Consider the following 18045-nt stretch of genomic DNA (forward strand, 5'->3'; position numbering starts at 1 on the left):
TATACACTGATATGGATTAAATGGATAACTAATAAGAACCTGCTGTATAAAAAAATAAATAAAATTCAAAAAAATAATTAATTAAAAAAACTGAAACTTGAAGGATGGGATTTTTCTACTTTAAAAATAACAATTTAAAGACAGTTATGCCTATTCTGCTTATCTGACTATGTTTCACTTTTTGTGCAAGGGAAAAAATTAAGCAGGAATTTTTTTTAAAACTAAGCCACTTTTGTTTGATGTTTCTCTATGAAAACTGAAAGAGTGGACATAGTTATCTAAGACTGGATCAGAAATACAGGTAAAAAATAGGGAAATAAGCAGATAATGCCTGAAAATTGGTATTGCAAAATTAGAGAAAGATTTTACTTAGAAAACTCTAACATATAGCAAAAATTTTAACTTTCCACAACATGAAACAAAATAGCCTAGATAAATTATGGTAAGTTAAGAATTAATGCTATATCATTTCTACTAACAAATAAAATATAAATATTTACATATTATATAATACACCCTGCATTTTAGAAAATGGTCTGTACAAATATTTAAAAGGATAATAGGTGGTTGCACAATATTTAACAAAAGAATACTTGAAAAACCAGTTCCTATATATATTCATTTTTAACAGTTCTCATACATATTAATTTTTGAACAAACTGCTGGAGTTGAATAGCTGGGTTTCAGCTAACCTGCATTCGGCCAAATTTAAGCAATTTTTTCCTGCCAGTTACATCATTGATTGTATGACACATTAGGCAATGCTGGGATACTAGAAATCATAGCTAATCTAGAGAACAAATCTTACAGGATCTGACAGAGGTAATTGAAATGGGAAGAGACAGAGTACATGGCCATGAGAATTTACTAGGGGGACATATTGAAAAACACATAACTGAATTTAAAGGAATCTTCTGAATATGTTCTGTATGTTGAGGGAAGAGGTACATAATTTCTAGGCCCCTGAGTCTCTGGTCCTGCTAATGTAAGAATGTGTAGGTGGGGAGGACTTGGTAGGGTTTTTTTCCCCCCTTTGGGAAAATGTAATGTCCAAGTATCTTTAGTACATACTGTTCACTCCTGTAAAAGGAGGCATGTATAAGGATATTCACACCAGGATGATGTAAAATACATACATACACACTAATATATATAAAGTAGATAACTAATAAGGACCTACTGTATAGCACAGGGAACTCTGCTCAATACTCTGTAATGGCCTATATGGGAAAAGAATCTAAAAAGAAGAGTGGATATATGTATATGTATAACTGAATCACTTTGCTGTACACCTGAAACTAACACAACATTGTAAATCAACTATACTCCAATAAATTTTTTTAAAAATAAAATGTATACACAGATAGATGTAAATATTATAAATTTTCACCAGTAAGTGAATGGCTAGATAATATCCCAAACTATATAAAAAGCTACTCTGTGGCAGTTCAATGGTAAAGACCTGAAAATATAAACATGGAAACATCTTTAAGACATGTTATTATGAGAAAATAATTTTGCAGAAATATTTATATGATTCCATTTGTATTAAAACAACAAAACTGTCCTAAATGTTCTAACTTTTTATCCATTTATGAATGTGTCTATGTAAATGCATAGAAAAACATTCTAAAGTTACAAAGTACACTGTTTTCATTCCTTCTGGGGAGGGAAAAAAGATTGGTGGCAACAGTGGAGGGTTTGCATTTTTACCAAATATACTTCAGTATTGTTTACATTGATTATAAATAAATATATTTCTGTATTACTAGCAGATGTAACAAGTCTAGAAGACTTGAGTAGCTCAAATAAAGAACTAAGTGGAAGAACATTTAATATTTTAAATCTTTTAAATACCTAAATCTAATTGAGTCTTCAAAGTGTTATCTCCTCTAAAAGATATAACCTCCCCACCCCTCCCAAACCCACCACAGGGAGGAAAGGAGAAGGCAAGGGTGAAGATAACAATTACTGAAAATCTATGACATGTTCAGGAATTTCTTAATGCTTACAAGGATTTGCTTCTCGTAAGAGGTAGAGCCAGAAATTATATCCCTAGAACTACTTGGGTTGAGGTAGGCTAAATATTACCATAGTATTTCCATGTTTTAGACATGAATTGAAAAATATTAGAATTTTCATTGAGTCAGAAAAAGAATTCTCATAAGCGTTTCCTTTGTATGACTTTTCCCTAGAAAGTGTTGAGTGATGACCATAGCTAACCAATTAGGACGTAATGGCTAGCTAGTTGAAGTTTTCTTTCAACGATGAATACATTTAAGTACCTCACGTTGATGAATTCTTGTCTACATATGCAAGAGGGATTAGGCAATTATCCAATAAATCAGGGTGATAAACCTATTACAGAGTAAAGATGGGGGTGAGGGTTATTTCTGTTTCTAAGATTGATGGCTTATATTAGTTAAATTTACTATCTTCTTAGTTTTTCCTAGCACGGGATAACCAAACAAATACTTTTCTTAATGGGTCAAGGTTTTGCCTGTAGAAGGTCCTCAATGAGTATTTGTTGCAAGAAATTGAACTTGACATAGGGATGTTTTCAAAACACTTTGTATTCATCTAAAGTGCTATCATTTTGTCTACTTTATAACATTTGTTCCATGTACTACTGCATTTAATATACTCTTTTTTGTTTTTTTTTTTTAAGGTACACGGGCCTCTCACTGTTGTGGCCTCTCCCGTTGTGGAGTACAGGCTCCGGACGCACAGACTCAGCAGCCATGGCTCACAGACCCAGCCACTCCATGGCATATGGGATCTTCCCGGACTAGGGCATGAACCCGTCCCCTGCATCGGCAGGCGGACTCTCAACCACTGCGCCACCAGGGAAGTCCTAATATACTCTTTAAAAGGTAAAAAATACGTTTTTACTGAATTAGTCAACAATTAATTTTTGAAAAAGAAGATGGCAGAGAGTAACAAACCTATGGAGGAAGCTCTTGAATAGTTTGAGTCAAACTTGAACAATGAATAGACAACTAAAAACAAATTCACCCAGACATCTTCTACACAAGCTCTTCAGAAACTTCCTAGTTTGAGGGTGCCTAGGTGGCTTATGCATTGTTCATATTTTTCTCTATATCAGTATTATACAGCTTATCACATACATCTCAGATCTAAAGTGAATGTTCATTTCTCCCAGCCTTTTCTAGTGTGCACTACTACACCATCCTTATCTTAAAGGAAAGAGAAAACCCAAAGTAATCCGCAAACCACTGAGATTAATAAGGTGATTGAATAGCGTGGCTAAGTAGAAGAGTCAAGGTATTAAAGTCAATTTTATCTTTATATACTAGCAAATAATGTTTAGAATTGCTAAATAAAGGATACTACATACAAGGGCAGGAAAAATGTATCATAGGAATAAAACTAAAAGCAATGTACCATCTCTTATAAAGAATAGTATGACATTAGCTAAAAGACATCAAAGAAGACCTAAATAAATGGAAACTCAGACCATGTACATTGATAGGGAGAGCTCAATATCATAAATATGTCAGTTTACCCCCAAATTGATCCAGAGGTTCTTGGTATCGCCAGTAAAATTTTCAAAACAGTTTTTCATGGAACCAATATGATTTAACCAAACGTATATGTGAGGAGCAAAGGGCCATAATGATCAATCACACCTGCAGCAGAAGGTTGGGTCAGGAATACCTGCCCTACCAAATATAATTCTTATTAAAAGGCTATTATTATTAATATAGTGGATATTGATGCAGAAAAAGGCAGATAGATGAATGCAATGAACAAAGAATCCAGAAGAAACCATATGTATATAGAAATATTAAAGTATGACAGAAATGAAATTGTTGATCAGTGGACTGGTTTTGGAAGTTAGCTAAAAATCAGTTCCAGATTGATCAAAATATTATGTGACAAGACTATAAAACTCTTAGAGGAAAACATAGGCAGAACACTCTATGACATAAATCAGAGCAAGATCCTTTTTGACCCACCTCCTAGAGTAATGGAAATAAAAACAAAAATAAACAAATGGGACCTAATGAAACTTAAAAGTTTTGCACAGCAAAAGAGAACATAAACAAGACGAAAAGACAGCCCTCAGAATGGGAGAAAATATTTGCAAATGAAGCAACTGACAAAGGCTTAATCTCCAAAATATACAAGCAGCTCATGCAGCTCAATATCAAAAAAACAAACAACCCAATCCAAAAATGGGCAGAAGACCTAAATAGACATTCCTCCAAAGAAGATATACAGATTGCCAACAAACACATGAAAGGATGCTCAACATCACTAATCATTAGAGAAATGCAAATCAAAACTACAATGAGGTATCACCTCACACCAGTCAGAATGGCCATCATCAAGAAATCTACAAACAATAAATGCTGGAGAGGGTGTGGAGAAAAGGGAACCATCTTGCACTGTTGGTGGGAATGTAAATGGATACAGCCACTATGGAGAACAGTATGGAAGTTCCTTAAAAAACTAAAAATAGAACTACTATACGACCCAGCAATCCCACTACTGGGCATATACCCTGAGAAAACCATCATTCAAAAAGAGTCATGTACCACAATGTTCACTGAAGCTCTGTTTACAACAGCCAGGACATGGAATCAACCTAAGTGTCCATCGACAGATGAATGAATAAAGAAGATGTGGCACATATATACAATGGAATATTACTCAGCCATAAAAAGAAATGAATTGAGTTATTTGTAGTGAGGTGGATGGACCTAGAGTCTGTCATACAGAGTGAAGTAAGTCAGAAAGAGAAAAACAAATACCATGTGCTAACACATATATATGGAATCTAAAAAAAAAATAGGTTCCGAAAAACCTAGGGGCAGGACAGGAATAAAGACGCAGGCATAGAGAATGGACTTGAGGACATGGGGAGAGGGAAGGGTAAGCTGGGATGAAGTGAGAGAGTGGCATGGACATACATACACTGCCAAATGTAAAACAGATAGCTAGTGGGAAGCAGCCGCATAGCACAGGGAGATCAGCTCGGTGCTTTGTGACCACCTAGAGGGGTGGGATAGGGAGGGTGGGAGGGAGACACAAGAGGGAGGAGATAATAGGGATATATGTACTTATATAGCTGATTCACTTTGTTATACAGCAGAAACTAACACACCATTGTAAAGCAATTATACTCCAATAAAGATGTTAAAAAAAGAAAAGTTATGTGACAAAAAATTTTAAATTGACAATAATATAGGCTAATATATTTGTTACTTAGTGGTGGCAACATAACTGTTGAATAAAAACAATTATAGACAAATGAGGAAAAATGGCTAAATGGTACCACATTAAAATTAAGAACTTTTGTTCTTCATAAAACACAATAGAGTGAGAAAACAAACTAACTAGGACACAGTTTCAGCCACATTTAACAGTGTAACTGATAAAAGTTATTTTATAGAACATATAAAATTAAATATATAAAAAATTACTAAACAACTCAATAGAAAAATGTGCAAAAATGTGCAAAAAATGTACAGTTCAGGACAGAGGAATCATTAATGGCTAATATTGTATTTAAAAAATGTTAAACTCAATTAGGAATCAGAGGAATAAAGATAAAATCACAATTAGTTGCCATTTGACACCTAACCTTCTAGGAAAATTTTTAAGTCTAAGACTAGAAGTGTTCAGAAGATTAGGATTCTTATTAATCAGTGGTTCTTTGGGAAAAAATTTGGCTTTACCTAGTTAAGGTAAATATGTATATTACCTAAAACAGCAATTCCACTCCTTGGAATATACTCGAAAGAAACTCTTGGCTATATGCACCAGGAGGTATGTACAATAATGTTCATGGCTGCGTTTGCACAAAAGCAATAACCTGGAAGCAACTCTTTGTCTTCTAAGACCAGAAAAAACAAATTAGATTCACACAGTTATACATGCATGCATCTCAAAAAGATAATATTGAGCAATAAAAGAAAATCACATGCACACAAATCTACAGATATGTGGTGTGATTCCATCATTATAAATGTGTAATTAGGACAAACTGAATAACATACTGTTTAGTAATACTAATATTTTTACATAACTATAAATAAATTCAATATAATGGAATAACAAAGTTATTGATAATGTACAATGGTAGCTAAATGGATATTTGCCTTATCGTTCTTTAAATATCATATACATTTCAGGCATATATTTAAAAATAATATGAAATAATGTGATAAAAAATTAATAAAGCTACAGCATGAATTCTCGTATTGGCAAGTTACAATGAGAGAGTTGAGGAATCTTCTCTCTCTGTCTAATGTTAAATATTAAATATAGACTCATGCAGTTTTGATTAAATTACTTAAACATTGTTTTCAACACATTTTCATGCTTCCTTGATTACTTGTTAAAAAAAAACAACTCACGGGTGGATGGACCTAGAGTCTGTCATACAGAGTGAAGTAAGTCAGAAAGAGAAAAACAAATACTGTATTCTAACACATATATATGGATTCTACAAAAAAAAAATGGTTCTGAAGAACCTAAGGTCAGGACAGGAATAAAGACACAGACGTAGAGAATGGACTTCAGGACACGGGGAGGGGGAAGGGTAAGATGGGACGAAGTGAGAGAGTGGCATGGACATATATACACTACCAAACGTAAAATAGATAGCTAGTGGGAAGCAACTGCATAGCACAGGGAGATCATTTCGGTGCTTTGTGACCACCTAGAAGGCTGGGATAGGGAGGGTGGGAGGGAGACGCAAGAGGGAGGAGATATAGGGGTATATGTACATGTATAGCTGATTCACTTTGTTATACAGCAGAAACTAACACACCACGGTAAAGCAATTATACTCCAATAAAGATGCTAAAAAATAAAAAGCAAAAACTCACGAATCTCTTTTTTTATGTCATTTCAATCTCTGTATACTAGCATATTCAAAAAAAGAGTGAGTTACTGTTGGATTTATACTTGGTTTTCCTTTTTTAGAAAAAAATTTCTCATTAAAAAAAGCATACCGTAGTGCAATATAAAGTCGTTAGCGTCAGGTAAGAGGTGTGTGGTGCATTGGTGGCTGGACTCCCTTGGGTGTGAGCAGGTCTCCTGTATGTTACGTGCAGAGCTCGTTCTTCACAGAGGAAGCTTGTGAGCTGTGTTGCTTCCCCGCTACTCCTTGAAACAGTGAGCAAGACCAGCTGGGGGCCCAGCGTGTTAGGGAGCCGGATGGTGAGCAGAGCATCAGCCAGATGGACACGGTTCAGTACAAACGGAGCCATTGGCTCGGGGCACCACTGGGGATGGGCCATTCCTCTGCCTCACGTTTCGGTGTATCCAGCCCAAGGAGGGATGACACAGCACAATCTAATTGAAAAACAGACAATGTATCCAAACTGAGACCTCCAAGGGTCAATCCTTCTTCATGTTGAGAATTAGTGGTTGGGTGAAGCCGCACTTCAAAGCCTTGGTCACTGAACATCAGCAAGTTTATTTTTAGGGGTTTTTTTTTGTTTGTTTGTTTTTGTTTTTGCGGTACGTGGGCCTCTCACCACCGCGGCCTCTCCCGCTGCGGAGCACAGGCTCCGGACGCGCAGGCTCATTGGCCATGGCTCACGGGCGCAGCCGCTCTGCGGCATGTGGGATCTTCCAGGACCGGGGCACGAACCCGTGTCCCCTGAACCGGCAGGCGGACTCTCAACCACTGCGCCACCAGGGAAGCCCATCAAGTTTATTTTTAAATCATTATTTCTTTCACTGTGACACTTCTGACTGGAAGTCATTGCTGTGGCAGAATAGCAAGTCACATATTGAGCTACAAATAAAATATGCTAATTTTTTTTTTTTTTTTTACTATTTTATAAAGAATTTCACAGCAGAAGAAGCTAATATCACTGATTTGGAAGAAGAATGATAGGGAAAACACTTGTGTTGGGGACTTACTAATTTTGACAGCTCTTTTAAAAGCAAGCAGAAGGCATTATTGCTGAGACAGCTTCAAGGAGCTCTTTATCATTTAAAGAAAGCATGCAAGAACTAAAAGTGGTTGGGCTAAGACTTGGGAGAACCAAGGAATTATGAGAATAAAAAAGAAAAAACAGGTAAAAAGTCTCTTCTATTACATCTGAGAAGCTTAGAATGAAATAACTTCTCTTAGATAATGGGAGAGAACAGTTTGATGCAGACAGAAAATGGTACCAAGTGCTCATTACTTTTAACTGTGCAATTTAAATACTCAAGTGCATCAATGGAAGGAAGATTTAAATAGCAAGCTTCATTGCTATTTGTTTCTAAAAGAAAACGATCCCTACAGATTACCACATTTCGTTCAGGTCAACATGGGGATGAACAGCAATTTTGCAGTTTGAGAAGAGGGGCATGTGGGAAAACTGAAATGTGAACAAAACAACAGTGGGGCTTTCTTTTATTGTTTATTGGTGCTTTGGCGATTCCCTGCAGCTTTGTCTTTCATGGTTGCTTAATAAATAGAAATACAGTATGTAGCCTACACGTTTGGGTGGTGATTCACAGAATGGCACTAATTCACTTAAGGGACCCTGCCTGGCTTAGTCCAGGGAGCACAGGTTCCAAGCATCTGAAACCACATTGACAATTTTTCCAAAGGCCAAGGGCTTGAGTTATTTTTGCTAATCATTTACATAGACCGGCTTAAATTATGCAGCCATCTGTATTCTTACACACTGAGATTGAGTAAAATGAATTTGCAGTCTTGAAAGCGTTCATCCTTGATATCCCCTTCACGCTGATTTTTATTCTTTTCAAACAACTGTAGAGCCTGGGCCACACTTAACACTGTACATCCAGAAACCCATCCATCTTCATTTGCTTTGCTGCCCACCACTATGCCTTCTCGGTACTGTCCACCCAAACTACTATGGGCACTTCATAATATTGCTGGGCAAGCAGGCTCTGGAGTGAGGCTGCCTGGGTTAAAATCTCCACTCTACTGTTTGCTGGTGTGTAATGTTGGGCAAATGACTTCATTACTCTGTGTTTAATTCCTCAATTTGGAAATTCCTAAGGAAAAGAATACATTCTCATAAGATCACTGTGAGGAAGAAATGAACTCAGCATGTCGCTTTGCATACAGTAAGTACTCAATAAGTGGTAGGTATACTTAGCAACATTGTTATTCTATTCCACCCTAGATGGAATCACTTTCTTCCGGCAGATCTGACTCCCTCGATTGTGATGAGTGTCAGCTATTAGTGAAGAAAGTAGAAGTAGGAGGCCACAGTGTTTCCCAGCAATGGGAGCTAATCTACAGGGGAGTTGCAAAATATGGAAACTCTTTAGATGGCATCCAAAATATTGCAATCACGGTAATGTCATATGAATTCCAGGTGATATTTAACTGACACTAGAGTGGGAGACAAGCAAAGGAAGGAAAGTAAAGACAGATGACTCAAAAGAGTGCATTACCGCAAAGGGCAGCTTCAGGTAGAAGACCCATTGATGTTTTAGGAACCTGGGAGTTTTGGTAGCAAGGGGTGGAAGCCAGCATATCACAGGGTGAAAGGACTTCTATCTTTGACAGAAGGGAAGTCAGTATTATATGAAGAACGACAGTTGAGCCCTTAGGTTATTTTAGGTCATGAGGAAAAATCGCTCAGCTAAAATATATATTGCAAATAAAATTTATAAAAATTCTAGGGGCGTCAGTTCATTTGTGGGCGTCAGCTAATGAAATGGCCGAAGCAAGACAACTGGATTTTTTAAATGATGTTTTGAGGAGGATGGCTTATTTGATTGCTGGAAATTAAATTTGTTAATATATTGCCTGGCTTGAGACATGTATGCTGTTCTCTATATAATTTTTAAAAAGATTTTAGTTGAGTTTTATATACTAATAGGGATTTTAAATAAAAATTAAATGTTCAACAATTACATAGGAAGAGTTTTCTATTCAATGTTCTTGCCTATCATTGTCATTATCGTCCCTCCAGGAAATTTATATTTGTGCAAGTTACAGTCCCAAGACAGGAGAGAAACTACAAGAGAAGATGGGCTTTCCTTCCACTTTGGTGGAGTTAAAAGTCGTTTATATAATGTGATATGAAAGAAAATCTAGTCCCCAATATTTCACCTGCCCATTGGCTCCAGTGCATCCAGATAGAAAATTGCTTGATAGAATTAGGCCTTGCCCTTCTAGGTATTTAGAAGCTTCTTTAAAAATGCAGTTCACGGGACTTCCCTGGTGGTGCAGTGGTTAAGAATACGCCTGCCAATGCAGGGGACTAGGGGTTTGATCCCTGGCCCAGGAAGATCCCACATGCTGCGAAGCAACAAAGCCCATGTGCCACAACTACTGAAGCCTGCATGCCTAGAGCCCATGCTCCGCAACAAGAGAAGACACCACAATGAGAAGCCTGCACAATGCAACGAACAGTAGCCCCCGCTGACCACAACTAGAGAAGGCCCGCGCGCAGCAACGAAGACCCAAAGCAGCCAAGAAAAAAAAAAAGATGCAGTTCACTAGGTAGGCAATGGAAATTGGCCAAATTATTTAAGAACAAGTACTATAGTGAGTATTGATTTAAGGGAACACTTTTCTTTGACAGGTAGGGCTGGACAAGCATTGTGGATGAGAAGCCAACCCCAAAGGGGGAGAAAATAAAGAGCAATTGTATTTTGATCACGCACCCTGAATGAAGCTGACATGTATGTATTCAATTTCTGACTTTGACACTTCCTAGTTGTGTAAATGGCCTAGGGGAACTTAACTGAAAAAACTAAACTTCCTATTTTTCCATATGAAAAATGAAAATTTAAGTTTTTGTTGTGAGCATCACGAAATAAATTATTAGCAATCATCATTATTAAATAAATAAGCTACTAATAACATGGCTGACTTTGCAAGAAGTACTATAGACTATAATAGGTTGACAGTATGTAGGGCATGGATATAAATACATTGATAATGTGAAGATAATGGAAAGAACATATAAATTCAAATTTCATAGCAGTAGTCAAATAATATCTATCATAGGAAGAAGTATAAGCAGTCCCCATCCAGACCTGTAGTTTTCTAGACTGACTTCATGCTGCTTAATGGTCTTGATTGGCTATATCTTGGCCCTGGTTAATGTGTGCTCAGCTTCCCTGGGCTATGTTGTAGCTTCACAAGACGCAGAGGACATGTGTGCTTACATTAGTACCTAATTTTATATTTCTCCTAGAAATTTTTCTGAATTGATAATTTGGTGTCCAACAATTAAAAGTCAATTGGATTTCTTTCTCTTTATGTATTTGTTTCTGGTGAGGCCATGAATAAGCACATTTTTAAGGCTTTTAAATATATATAAAAAAACAAATTATAGAAAGAGATTAAAAGTCTAATTTTCTTCTATCTTCTTCTTGCCTTTTGCTAATCCTCTTCCTACTATTCCCCTCCCCTCTTCAGTTAACAAATCACTTATCAATTTACTTCTCAATATCTTGAACATTTTAAATGAACAAACATATTCTCTGGGTCACAGTACTTGGATAATCAAATGCGCTTTTTATAGTCACATTAGCCATAGCTTTGGATTTAATTGTACTGGAAAATTCCATCCCATTGAATTAAATACCACACTTCAATATCAACCCTGCACTGAAAGCTCTGACATTGAATTGGTGTAATTTTAACCTTCCAAGAGACTTGGTTGGAGTGGAGTTTCTAACCAGCCAGTACATGCTTTGACTTTAAGAAACGTTCTGTGTGAAATGTTAGTTGGGACTTCCGGGAAGATGGCGGGAGAGTAAGACGCGGAGATTACCTTCTTCCCCACAGATACACCAGAAATACATGTACACGTAGAACAACTCCTACAGAACACCTACTGAACGCTGGCAGAAGACCTCAGACCTCCCAAAAGGTAAGAAAACCCCCGCGTACCTGGGTAGGGAAAAAAAAGAATAAACAGAGACAAAAGGATAGGGACGGGACCTGCACCAGTGGGAGGGAGCTGTGAAGGAGGAAAGCTTTCCACACACTAGGAAGCCCCTTCGCGGGCGGAGACTGCGGGTGGCGGAGGGGGAAAGCTTCAGAGCCGCAGGGGAGAGCACAGCAACAGGGGTGCGGGGGACAAAGCGGAGAGATTCCTGCACAGAGGATCGGTGCCGACCGGCACTCACCAGCCCGAGGGGCTTGTCTGCTCACCCGGCGGGGCGGGCGGGGCGGGCGGGGCTGGGAGCTGAGGCTCGGACTTCGGTAGGAAAGCAGGGAGAGGACTGGGGTTGGCGGCGTGAACACAGCCTGCAGGGGGTTAGTGCGCCACGGCTGACCGGGAGGGAGTCGGGGGGAAAGTCTGGACCTGCCGAAGAGGCAAGAGACTTTTTCTTGCCTCTTTGTTTCCTGGTGCCCGAGGGGTGGGGATTCAGAGCTGCTTAAAGGAGCTCCAGAGACGGGCGCGAGCCGCGGCTAAAAGCGCAGACCCCAGAGACAGGCATGAGACGCTAGGGCTGCTGCTGCCGCCACCAAGAAGCCTGTGTGCGAGCACAGGTCACTATCCACACCTCCTTTCCGGGGAGCCTGTGCAGCCCGCCACTGCCGGGTTCCCGTGATCCAGGGAAAACTACCCCCGGGAGAACGCACGGCGCGCCTCAGGCTGATGCAACGTCCCGCCGGCCTCTGCCGCAGCAGGCTCGCCCCGCACTCCGTGCCCCTCCCTAGCCCCGGCCTGAGTGAGCCAGAGCCCCCGAATCAGCGGCTCCTTTAACCCCGTCCTGTCTGAGCGAAGAACAGACGCCCTCCAGCGACCTACACGCAGAGGCAAGGCCAAATCCAAAGCTGAGCCCCTGGGAACTGTGAGAACAAAGAAGAGAAAGGGAAATCTCTCCCAGCAGCCTCAGGAGCAGCGGATTAAAGCTCCACAATCAACTTGATGTACCTGCATCTGTGGAATACCTGAATAGACAAGGAATCATCCCAAATTAAGGAGGTGGACTTTGAGAGCAAGATTTATGATTTTTTTCCCCTTTTCCTCTTTTTGTGAGTGTGTATGTATATGCTTCTGTGTGAGATTTTGTATGTATAGCTTTGCTTCCACCATTTCTCCCAGGATTCTATCCATCCGTTTTTTTTCTGTTTTGTTTTTTGCTTTTAATAATTATTTTTAAAATAACTTTATTATATTTTATCTTACTTTATTTTATTTTACTTTATCTTTACTTTTTTCCTTCCTTCCTTCCCTCCCTCCTTCCTTCCTTCCTTCCTTCCTTCCTCCCTCCCTCCCTCCCTCCCTTTCTTTCTTTCTTTCTTTCTTTCTTTCTTTCTTTCTACTTCTACTAATTCTTTCTACTTTTTCTCCCTTTTTTTCTGAGCTGTGTGGATGAAAGGCTCTTGGTGCTGCAGCCAGGAGTTAGTGCTGTGCCTCTGAGGTGGGAGAGCCAACTTAAGGACACTGGTCCACAAGAGACCTCCCAGCTCCACATAATATCAAATGGGGAAAATCTCCCAGAGATCTTCATCTCAACACCAGCACCCAGCTTGACTCAATGACCAGCAAGCTACAGTGCTGGACATCCTATGCCAAACAACTAGCAAGACAGGAACACAACCCCATCCATTAGCAGAGAGGCTGCCCAAAATCATAATAAGTCCACAGACACCCCAAAACACACCACCAGACGTGGAACTGCCCACCAGAAAGACAAGATCCAGCCTCATCCACCAGAACACAGGCACTAGTCCCCTCCACCAGGAAGCCTACACAACCCACTGAACCAACTTTAGCCACTGGGGACAGACACCAAAAACAACGGGAACTATGAACCTGCAGCCTGCAAAAAGGAGACCCCAAACACAGTAAGATAAGCAAAATGAGAAGACAGAAAAACACACAGCAGATGAAGGAGCAAGATAAAAACCCACCAGACCTAACAAATGAAGAGGAAATAGGCAGTCTACCTGAAAAAGAATTCAGAATAATGATAGTAAAGATGATCCAAAATCTTGGAAATAGAATAGACAAAATGCAAGAAACATTTAACAAGGACCTAGAAGAACTAAAAATGAAACAAACGATGATGAACAATACAATAAATGAAATGAAAAATACTCTAGATGGGATCAATAGCAGAATAACTGAGGCAGAAGAACGGATAAGTGACCTGGAAGATAAAATAGTGGAAATAACTACTGCAGAGCAGAATAAAGAAAAAAGAATGAAAAGAACTGAGGACAGTCTCAGAGACCTCTGGGACAACATTAAACGCACCAACATTCGAATTATAGGGGTTCCAGAAGAAGAAGAGAAAAAGAAAGGGACTGAGAAAATATTTGAAGAGATTATAGTTGAAAACTTCCCTAATATGGGAAAGGAAATAGTTAATCAAGTCCTGGAAGCACAGGATAAATCCAAGGAGAAATACACCAGGACACATATTAATCAAACTGTCAAAAATTAAATACAAAGAAAACATATGAAAAGCAGCAAGGGAAAAACAACAAATAACACACAAGGGAATCCCCATAAGGTTAACAACTGATCTTTTAGCAGAAACTCTGCAAGCCAGAAGGGACTGGCAGGACATATTTAAAGTGATGAAGGAGAAGAACCTGCAACCAAGATTACTCTACCCAGCAAGGATCTCATTCAGATTTGATGGGGAAATTAAAACCTTTACAGACAAGCAAAAGCTGAGAGAGTTCAGTACCACCAAACCAGCTTTACAACAACTGCTAAAGGAACTTCTCTAGGCAAGAAACACAGGAGAAGGAAAAGACCTACAATAATGAACCCAAAACAATTAAGAAAATGGGAATAGGAACATACATATCAATAATTACCTTAAATGTAAATGGACTAAATGCTCCCACCAAAAGACACAGATTGGCTGAATGGATACAAAAACAAGACCCATATATTTGCTGTCGACAAGAGACCCACTTCAGACCTAGAGACACATACAGACTGAAAGTAAGGGGATGGAAAAAGATATTTCATGTAAATGGAAACCATTCTATGACATAAATCACAGCAAGATCCTTTTTGACCCATCTCCTAGAGAAATGGAAATAAAAACAAAAATAAACAAATGGGGCCTAATGAAACTTCAAAGCTTTTGCACAGCAAAGGAAACCATAAACAAGACCAAAAGACAACCGTCAGAATGGGAGAAAATATTTGCAAATGAAGCAACTGACAAAGGATTAATTTCCAAAATTTAAAAGCAGCTCATGCAGCTCAATAACAAAAAAACAAACAACCCAATCCAAAAATGGGCAGAAGACCTAAATAGACATTTCTCCAAATAAGATATACAGACTGCCAACAAACACATGAATGAATGCTCAACATCATTAATCATTAGAGAAATGCAAATCAAAACTACAATGAGATATCATCTCACACAGTCAGAATGGCCATCATCAAAAAATCTAGAAACAATAAATGCTGGAGAGGATGTGGAGAAAAGGGAACACTCTTGCACTGCTGGTGGAAATGTGAATTGGTTCAGCCACTATGGAGAACAGTATGGAAGTTCCTTAAAAAACTACAAATAGAACTACCATATGACCTAGCAATCCCACTACTGGGCATATACCCTGAGAAAACCATAATTCAAAAACAGTCATGTACCAAAATGTTCATTGCAGCTCTATTTACAATAGCCCGGAGATGGAAACAACCTAAGTGCCCATCATTGGATGAATGGATAAAGAAGATGTGGCACATATATACAATGGAATATTACTCAGCCATAAAAAGAAACGAAATTGAGCTATTTGTAATGAGGTGGATGGACCTAGAGTCTGTCATACAGAGTGAAGTAAGTCAGGAAGAGAAAGACAAATACCGTATGCTAACACATATATATGGAATTTAAGAAAAAAAAATGTCATGAAGTACCTAGGGGTAAGATGGGAATAAAGACACAGACCTACTGGAGAAGGGACTTGAGGATATGGGGAGGGGGAAAGGTGAGCTGTGACAAAGCGAGAGAGAGGCATGGACATATATACACTAACAAACGTAAGGTAGATAGCTAGTGGGAAGCAGCCGCATGGCACAGGGATATCAGCTCGGTGCTTTGTGACTGCCTGGAGAGGTGGGATAGGGAGGGTGGGAGGGAGGGAGACGCAAGAGGGAAGAGATATGGGAACATATGTATATGTATAACTGATTCATTTTGTTGTAAAGCACAAGCTAGCACACCATTGTAAAGCAATTATACTCCAATAAAGATGTTAAAAAAAAAAAGGAAACGTTCTGTGAAGAGCATCTGACTACTTTCAGGGGTCAGGTCTGTCCTTTTGTCCTGACAAAGCGCACTTTTCCATGCTTGCTGCCAAATTTTTTTGCCATTGTGGGATTTTCCAAACTATTGCTTGGAATTTAAATTCAAGGTCTTAGGCAATTTCAGCTTTACAATGCCATGTAACAGACAGAATGGAGGCTGAGACTGAATTCTACCAGTGAGCAGGTTAGGTCACATCCACACAGCCATGGGTGAATATGGATAAAATGAAAACTTTTGGGTTTTTTACTATTACTTTCTAAGACTGCAAAAAAAGCAGCATCTATCTTCCTATTGCTGGAAGAAAAAATAGTCTAGAATTTTTTAATAGATTCACAGATCCTCAGAGTTTTTAGGAAACACAGTGCAAGTTTAATTAATTTGTGAGTCTAAAACTTGAATCGCATTATTTCCTTTTTTATATGCTGAGTGGAAATAATTCTCCTGTAGGGCCCATTGAAACTTCCTTTATAATTCTTGTGTCCTCAATGTCTCATCTCAAAATGTCTTTTTACAATTCTTTTCTCCCGACTCAAAGGCTGAGTTGACTGATGACTAGAACAAGGTGGAAATAAGATTATGGTTGGTTTAATGATTTTCCTCCTGCCCTGTCCCCACTCCCCACAGCCCTCTGTACATACGCCTGAAGAGAACTGCTAGAGTTCAACCTCTGAATTCTGAAAAGCTACAGAAGGACTAAGCGGCCAGAATAGAGGAGAATTACAAGTCAGAGATCCCTACGAATGAACAGAGGGCGGGGTAGAGCAAGGAAAGGGAGGCTCCGGAAAACCTAATAACTTGCAAAGAGGAGAGAGTTTTTTTCAAACAACTTCCAGACTCAGAGAATGAAACCTGCCTACCAATTCAATAAGGATTTTCCTGAACCATCTTCCTACCCTCCAATCCTCCCTGCCCCAAACCTGGGAGGGCAGAAGTAGTAGCTACTGAGAAAGGAAGAGGGAGAGGGAGAAGGGAAGAGGCTGATCATTTCCCTTACCTTAGCTAATGACAGAGAAGAGAGAATATCTTTGAATGAAGGTCAAACTGTTGATTATTTCATGGAACTAAACATTCTAATATTCTATTTTGTTAAAAATTTCGTTTGTATTTTATGTCTTAAAAGTCACCATTGGACACTGAAATTACCTAAGAATGTTCAGAAAATAATGGGACCGCTTTCTTTTTTTCTTTTTCTTAATCCAAAAGTAGGATAAAATAGAGTTCTGGAAAACTTAATGAGAACAATAATTCAAATAAGTTTGTTTTGTGATAAGCATCTCACACATCAGGTTTGTTCGCTGAGCAAGTTACAGAGGACATCATGGAATTTGGAAACACCAAGAATCCTGGAAATCTAGTCTTTCCATGAAATACTGGAAAAGTGTAGAAAATCCTTGGAATAGTTTGGAATTATTTGGAATAGTTGGAATAGTTTATGTTCAGGGATAAGTATTTGATCACCTGTAATACATTGGTCAACAATCAATAACGGATGAGTAAGGCTTGAAAGAGAGTTAGAGAAAGTGCAGCATGCGGATTGAATCTTCACTAGTTTATGGTGTATCTCAAATGGTGTCACCTTTCATCTTTTGTCAGAAACACTTGTAAATCCTGATGGAGATACAAAAGGACTTCGTGGCATCTTGCTGCTGACTCTTGAATATGGTACAGCTTCTCAATGTTGTAGTCACCTGGACATTCAAGACCACTTGATACACAAGGTAAAAGGTCATATTACAATTCTTGAGCTTTGCTTTTAAATAATATGCTTCTTCTTACTGAGTCTGTATCTAACATCCTTAAATCAGGAAGAAGTACGTGGGTGATTATTTTCAC

This window comes from Delphinapterus leucas, chromosome 21 (assembly GCF_059928025.1).
Source record: "Delphinapterus leucas isolate spDelLeu-1000000601 "Yukka" chromosome 21, BTC_Dleu_Yukka2, whole genome shotgun sequence".
Taxonomy (NCBI): Eukaryota; Metazoa; Chordata; class Mammalia; order Artiodactyla; family Monodontidae; genus Delphinapterus; species Delphinapterus leucas.